Source organism: Octodon degus, unplaced genomic scaffold (assembly GCF_000260255.1).
Source record: "Octodon degus isolate 3935 unplaced genomic scaffold, OctDeg1.0 scaffold00094, whole genome shotgun sequence".
NCBI classification, from domain to species: Eukaryota; Metazoa; Chordata; class Mammalia; order Rodentia; family Octodontidae; genus Octodon; species Octodon degus.
In genome coordinates, this window is record NW_004524670.1 from 740600 (window position 1) to 748954 (window position 8355).

Sequence of the window (8355 nt, forward strand, 5' to 3'; positions counted from 1 at the left end):
TTTTTTTTTTTTTTTTAACATATTTGGTACAAGGTCTACAGGGTCTCACTACAGAGATTAAATTCATAGTGATCCACCTGTTTTCAGCCTCCCAAGCACTTAGATTACAAGTGCATGCCACACCCAGTCTCAAGGTCTCAAGTCTCAGCACACCCAGGGGGCAGGGCCGGCACAGCAAGTTGAGAATTCAACCCTTGTCCCTGCACCTGCCTAAGCAGGCACTTTAGTCTGCTGAGCTATCAAGCTGGCCCTAGGATTTACTTTTAACACTCTGGTGGTTTACCATCAGGTTTATCTGGAAATAACCTCTTGTGATCTTTTAATGCAACATATATGACAATGTGCAACAAATTTCTGCCATGAAAAAGCAAGCTTCATATGTGCTATTACAATTAAATTAGGCAGGAGAAACCCAGTGTGTGTGAATGGTGATGGGTTTCTGCCAATGGAACCCTACTGGGGCATTATGGCAGGTGATCCAGCATAGATCTGAGTCCCCAAATAACATGTCACTCCAGCACCAACTTCCTTATTCTTCTACTCCCAAGACAGACATTGTCTCCTTTTCACTCTCATGCCAAAGACCTTCCCCAGGCAGGACTCTTCCCCTGAACATGCAAACTGCACCTCAAGCTCAGCCCCATAAAAACCCACTCCCAGCTCACTTCTCCGAGGGTCCCTTGTTTCTCTTCAAGCAGCCCTCCAGCACCTCACAATAGTGGCCTCTTTTCTTTCTTTCCTGTCTTTCATTGGCACCAAAGGAAAAATCTTAATTTTGGTGCCATGGCACTTTTAGCCCTCTCCACATGGCCAACCCTCTCTCCTGATCCCACCCATGCCCCTCTAAACCCTCTCAGTCTCCTCAACAGTTTGCTGAAGTTCTAAATAGGTATCGATTACCTTGCACACAATATAAGGGAGGGAAAGAGGCTTGCTCTTTGCATGCCTCTCTTTTTGCTTTTTGCTAATTTTGCTGTTTTCCAACACTGTGAACTACTGCCCCCTGCCATGTGCCAGTCTGCTTTGGAGCCAGCTGAGTGTGAATTGAAACTACTACAACCTGTGAGCTAAATAAACCTTTTCTTTCTTACTTTTGAGTATTAGGTGTTTTGTCACAACAATGAAAGAAAAGTAACTAAGACTAGGCTCAAATCCATGCAATTAGGAATAAAAAGGGTAAAATCACAATGCACTCTGAAGAAATCAAGATCATCTACTTCTACTTTGAAAACTTGTGTTCTTATAAGATGGACAATGAAGGAGAAATGGAACAATTCCTAGATATATATGAATTATCAAAACTAAATCAAAAAGATATAAAATTCTAAATAAACAATATAATTCAATGAAATTAAAAACTACCAACAAAGAAAAGCCCAGTCCCTATCAGATGCACTGCTAAATTCTACAAGATTTTTAGAAAAGACCTAACACCACTACTTCTCAAACTCATTAGTGAAATTGAAAGAGAAGCAATCCATTTCTGGAAGCCAGGATCACCCTGATACCAAAACTGGAAGCTCAACTAAACAAGAGAATGATAGCCCAATCTTCCTAATGAAAACATAGATGCAAAATTCCTCAATAAGATACTGGAAAACAGAATACATCAAATTATCAAGAAGATTAAACATGAGGACCAAGTGGGATTCATCTCAGGGTTAGAAGGCTGTTTCAACATACATAAACAATAAATAAACAATTTAATACACTATATTAACAGATCCAAGGACAAAACTCCTATAATGTCAAAAGATGCAGAAAAGGCTTTTGATATAGTTCAGAGGTCATTTATGATAAAAACTGTATAGAAAATTGGAATAGATGGGCTTTACCTCAATCTGATAAGAGCCATCTATGACAAAGCAACAGCCAACATCATACTAAATGGTCAAAAATGATAATCTTTCAGTCTAAAGTCAGGAAGAAGGCAACGATGACCTCTGTCTCCATTCTCATTCAACATAGTCCAGGAAACTTCAGGCAAAGCAATTAGACAAGAGAGAGAAATAAAAGGAATAACAGTAAGAAAAGAGGATGTTAAATCATCATTATTCACAGATGACTTGATATTCTACATAGAAGATCCCACCAAAAAAATTCCACCAAAAGACTTCTAGATTTACGAGCCAAATTCAATAGCATAGCTAGATACAAAGTCCACACTCAAAAATCATCAGCATTCTGGTGCACACAAAACAAACTCACTAAAAGAGAATAGGCAAACAACACAATAGCATACAACAACAAATAACACAATACCTTTCACAACAGCACCCAAGAAAATGAAATACTTAGGAATCAATCTAACAAGGGAAGTAAAAGATTTATACATTGAAAATTATAGCACTCTGAAAAAAAAAATTGAAGAGGATTTCAGAATACGGAAAGGTATTTCTTATTCATGAATAGGAAGAACCAACACTGTGAAAATGGTAGTACTTCCAAAACTGTTATACAGATTAAATACAATCCCAATCAAAATACTATTAGCATACTTCACAGACAAAACATTACTAAAATTCATCTGGAATCAGAAGAGACCTAGAATACTGAAGTCAATCCTGGACAACAAAAGCAAGGCAGGAGGCATCACAATCTCTGACTTGAAATTATACTACAAAGTTACCATGTCAAAATTAGCATAGTACTGACCAAAAAATAGACCTGAGGATCAATGGAACAGATTAAAAGATGCAGACATAACTATAAACACACTCAGCCACCTTATATTTGACAAAAGGGCCAAACATGTTTGCTGGAAGAAAGATAGCCTCTTTAATAAGTAGTGCTTGGGGGGCAGCCTGATAGCTCAGCAGACTAAAGCACATGCTTAGGATGTGCCGGCCCTGCCTGCAGGGCGCACTGAGATGGCAATTGAGACTGGGTGTGGGGCCACATGCCTGTAATCCCAGCTCTTGGGAGGCTGAAAACAGGAGAATTAGTGCAAGTCTGATCTATGTAGTGAGACCCTGTTGGCCCTGTCCTAAATACAAAAAAAAATAGTGCTCAAAACACTGGCTTTCCACATGTCAAATGCTGAAATGAGACTCATGTCTATCATCATGCACTAAACTAAAATTCTAATGGATCAATATTAAAACAGAAACAGTAAATCTCCTGGAACACAAAGCATGTAGAAATCTTGAAAATATTGGAATAGGTAGATAGTTCATGAACAAAAACCAAACTACATGGGAAATACTTCAAAGAATCAACAGCTGGGCTCTCCTCTTACTAAAAAAGTTTTTGCACATCAAAAGAATTCACCAATAGTGTGAAAAGAAAACTCATGAGTTGGGAAAAACTTTTAGCTGACTGTCCCTCAAAGGACTTCTGTCTAGAAAATAAAGGAATTGAAAAAAAGTCAGGTTCTCAATATTCAAAAACCCAATACAAAAATGAGCACCTGAGACGAATACACACTTTCCAGAGGAAGAAATACAAATAGCAAATAAATATATGAAAAAATATTCAGCATCATTGGTCAGGTGACATATGCAAATTAAAACAGCACTGAGATTCTGTCTCATCCCAGAAAGAATAGCTATCATCAAGAAGAAAATTATTAACACATTCAGGATGGGCTGTGGCGAAAAAGGAACCTTTCTTCCTGTTTCTGGGAGTGTAGACTGGTACAATTATTGCAGGCAGCTGAGTTAGATAAAAATATTATAGGCAGTCAGACAGAGCCAGGCCCTCAAAGGAGACAGCACAGAAGATGAGATGCCTTACAACTGTGGGAGGGGCAGATGCTCCTGCTGTGAACCAGACCTAAAGACCTAAAAGCCAAACAAATGCTAAATGGGTAGCACCTGGGATTGATATTCTAAATAGGTATCAATCTCCTGGAAAGACCCAAGAGAGTTACTAGCCCAACCCCCAACAGAAAGAGACCCTATCCCGCATTCCAACCCCCAACAGGAAAAGACCCTGTCCCATATGTAATCCCATTGCTTGACCATAGTTTTGTCCCACCTCCTGCCCACCTAAGCGAGTTCCCATTCTGTCTACCTTAGCCTCACATGGTTTTACCCTATAAATTCCCTGGAAGAGACAGCTTCCCGGGGGAAGTACCCATTCGGGCCCCCCTCCTGTCCCTCTCTTGGACAGGAGCTTTGTTTCTCTCAATAAATATATTCTGCTCATAACCTCCATTTGTTCCTAGAATTCTTTGTTTGGTTTTAGAGAACACGAACTCCTGCAGGTCAGGTCAGGAGATTGTTTTTCTCTATGTCATTTGGAGGTTCCCTATATGGTTTGGAGGTCACCCACTGAAACCAGTTTTTCTCCCTGTATCACAATCACTATGGAAATCAGTGTAGGGATTTCTTAGGAAACAAGGATTAGAGGTCTCCTTTGGCCCTCATATTGCCCTTCTGTATATCTCCCCAGAAGAATTAAAAGCGTCATACCACAGCGATGCATGTGAAGCCATGGTTATAGCAGCACAATTTGTAATAGCTAAATCTTGGAAACAATCCAAATGCCTATTCTGAAGAATGGATAAATAAGGTGGTCTTTTTGCACATAGGAGTACTATTCAGACATAAGAAACAATAAACTTGAGACTTTCATAGGTAAATGGATGCAACTCAAAACCATATTCGTAAGCAAAATAAACCAGATGCACATGTGCAAACATCATATTGTCTCCTTAGTGTGAGGAGCTAATAGTGTAAGTGTCAAAATGCACAGTATATATTGGGAATGTAAAGAAACTAATCAAAACAAGAGCACTGGGTTGGGGGAAAGGAGAAAAGAAAGAAATGAAAAGCTAAATATAAACAAATAAACAAATATTTTTTCAAGAAAGTTAAAATAGTTATACTATTAATTTCTTTTAGTTCATTGAATAGAAAGATTTGGGCTAATGTTGTTGGGATAATTAAATGCTTGTATCTAGTACTTTGAATAACTAATTTAAAGATAACAATACACAATATATTAACCATTATTGCCCTCCTATTATCTTGTTTTGAAATTCTATTTAAAAGTATATATATGTAGTGAACCAGATCAGACACAAAAGCTTCATTATCACATGATTTTTCTCATAAGAGCAATTCCTAGCATAAATAAAAAGCAAGATAAAAGTCATAAAAGGAAAAGGGGAGGGAGATCTTTGCCGCTAGGAAGGGGACCAAGAGAGGGAGACTGGAAGGAAGAGGGAGGGTGAGGAGACACATGAAGAAGGAACTTGTCATGCACAAATACGACAGTCCATAAGGAACCTAAGTCCTAGCTTGTTGTTTTCCTTTAAATAGCAAGTCACTGTTACTGTTCTTTCTAAGCAATATTTTCTACTGAAAATGCATCCGTACATCAGTGCTCCTCAGAAATTTACAGATCTGTGCAATTATGAAAGGAGTAGAAAGATTGTTTTCCAATGTAAATCTCTAAACTCCAAACATTAGAGTAAGTAACTGATTTTTACTTCCCATTCAGCAGCTAGATTTTAGCCAGTCCCAAAAAAAGGAGTGATGAAGATATACCACAATACCTGAGTTATTCCTCTGGAGCTTTCTTTTCCAGCTGTAAAAAAGCAAGCTACCTGTATGTGTCTTAAAATAAATAGCTCAAATATCTTTTAATGAATAACATCTATAATATCACCAGCTCAGTCATTCACCCCTTCCTCTAGTTTTATATTAACTTGTAAGTTTCATTGAACCCATATCCTCTTTTCTCCTTTTTATTTTGTACTCTTTCTACTTCAACCTCTTAGGTATAGTTCCTGTGTCTTCCTCACATATTCTATCAGCTTAATTTCTTTATTTCTTAATTTAATTTTGAAAATAACAAAAATCAGAGACAAAAACAGAAACAGGATAACATACAATACATATGTTACAGATCTTCAAAACAAGAATGGCTGATTAACAATGGTTGATAACTATTATCTATTTTTATCGTCAAATCTGTTGCTCAGATTAATAGATATAGTTATGTAAGATTGGACATATGATTGGATATTACCACTTGCTTTCAAGGAACCTTAAATTTTTGTTCTTGTCTCTTTTTTATTCTTTTTTTACATTTTTAAAAAATTTGTTTTAAGGAGAGTATAGTAATAATGGATATGATATTAGAAATGGTACACATTTAGAAGACTAAGATAACAGATATTCAAGCACGGTTTTGTATTACACATTGCCATCCTTCATGCAACTGCTTAGATTGCAGATATCAGCCTGTAGAATTAGTCAAGGTGAAAACTGTACACATGAAATGCTCTGCTTTTTTAAAAAATTAATTTTATTGAGAAACAAATAGCAATGAGACATTTTCAAAAGTAGGACAGTTTCAATAATGAGTACATTGCACATTGTTGTCTTTGTAATAGTTATTCATAGTACAAGATACAGACATGATATCCTGTCCAAACACTATTAGTATAAATTTTTCTTCTCATTAAATTAAGAAAAAGTAGCTGTGTATCTATCCTAATATATATATATATATATATATATATATATATATTTCATTGCAAAATCGTCCATCATTAATATTCGCCTTTTTTGTTTAGTTTTGTCACTAATGAATATTTTTAGTACAATCAACTCAGCCATCCTGTGTACATACTTGCATGTTTTTTCCTCTAACATTTTTTCTATCCTTTCTCTTTTCTCTCATCTTCATTATTTAATCTATTTTACTATATCTTTTATATCAGCTTAGCTTTCTTTATAATCATGTTTGTGAATTCTAGTGATACTACTTGAGATATTTATCTTGTACAAAGAAAGAAATCAAAGTATAACTAGAAATTAGAGTGGGTCTTTTAAAGTTAGAAATTTTAGAAAGATAAATTATGTCTTCAGTTCCTTGTATTGAAAGTAGAAAAGCCACTACTTTAGCCCCCAGCTACAGAAACAAGATTTCAATTTTCCCTGGGGCAAAGCATGGGTAAATCTATATATGCATTCTTCTTTGCTTAGTTCTTTGCTTTTATTTTCTAAATTGTGGTATTTCCTTATGCTCAATAGGTTGGCCAAATTGTGAGTAAATTTGTTTGTTGGTCTTTCTAGGCTTTCCTTATACTGTTCATGATGGTAGACAGGTAAATGAATCCAGAAACATGTGGTCCAGATTCAGGCCTCTAACCCAATTCCTCTGCCAACAGAATGATGACCATGAAAGAGGTAGCTCTCCCAAGCTTAGAATGTTTTAAATATTTAAATTGTGTTTTTCTTTTGATTATAATTTCCATCAGTCTAGGTTATAATTCTCTTGTTGCTAGGACAAATACTTGACACTCAAAATGAAGGAAGGAAAAGTTTACTTAGCTCATAGTTACCAGAGGTTTCAGTCCATACTTAACTGGCTCCAAGGCAGAGTGGCACAGGGCAGAGAGCAATGGCAGTAAAGAGCAGAGAGCAAAGGGAATGGCAGCATCTCAGGCAGCTACCTAGCCTCTCTCCCATCCTTATATTGTAATGCAAATTACCTGCCCCAGGGCAATTGTAGCATCCACACCCACAATAATTTGTGTGTGTGTGTGTGTGTGTGTGTGTGTTTGTGTGTGTGTTTCTACTTAATACAAAGGCTACAGGGTTTCACGACATAGATCAGACTCATAGTGATCCTTCTGTTTGCAGCCTCTGAAGTGCTGGGATTACAGGTGCGTGCCACCAGGCCCAGTCTCAATCTCAGTCTCAACATGCCCTGGGGGCAGGGCCAGCATGGCAGCCCCAGGAATCAACTTCAGCCACTGCATCTGCCTAAGCAGCAGGCGCTTTAATCCACTGAGCTATTTGGCTGGTCTCACACCCACAATAATTAATCACAAACTCCAAGAGTATTCCCATGACTGCATGAGGCTTCCAGAGAACAACTAGACATAAACCACAACACCATCTTTAATTCATTTCTATCTTCTCATATTTTACTCTAGACATCGAAGAGAAGCTGTGTTACATCTTGAATATTTAAAATTTTCTTTGACTAAAAGTCTTGTTCCATCAGTCATAAACTCCACCTTCTACAATACACTAGAATGTAAGCATAATTCAGCCAAGTTCATTCCTTTATAACAATTATTGCCTTTTCAGTAGTTTATAATAAAACAACCCTAATTTCTATGTCAGAGGTTTATGATTCTGTCAACATTCTGATCATGAACTTGAGTAATTTCTGAAAATATTGAAGTTGTTTCTATAGTTCACCTTTTTTCTCAGCCCTTATTTGAATGAAACAAAGCCCTTTTCACAAGAGTGCATCTCAAAATTCTATTTTTTAACTATCACTGAGTTACAAAGCCACTTCCATATTTACAGGTATTTGATCCATCTCACTTCTTGGCACCAATCTGTGTTAATCTACTCTTGCTGCTATAACAAAATATTTTAGAGT

At 36.9% G+C, this 8355-nt stretch overlaps 1 protein-coding gene across 1 annotated transcript in view; it reads right to left on the reverse strand.

Moving 5' to 3' along the window:
- The window catches only part of Baat (bile acid-CoA:amino acid N-acyltransferase), a 16188-nt gene extending 10615 nt beyond the window's left edge, over positions 1-5573 (reverse strand). Inside the window, exon 1 of the mRNA XM_004638090.2 lies at positions 5504-5573. The gene's annotated coding sequence lies outside the window, so the exon portion shown is untranslated. The remainder of the gene's footprint in view (positions 1-5503) is intronic.
- Between the last annotated feature and the right edge of the window lie 2782 nt (positions 5574-8355).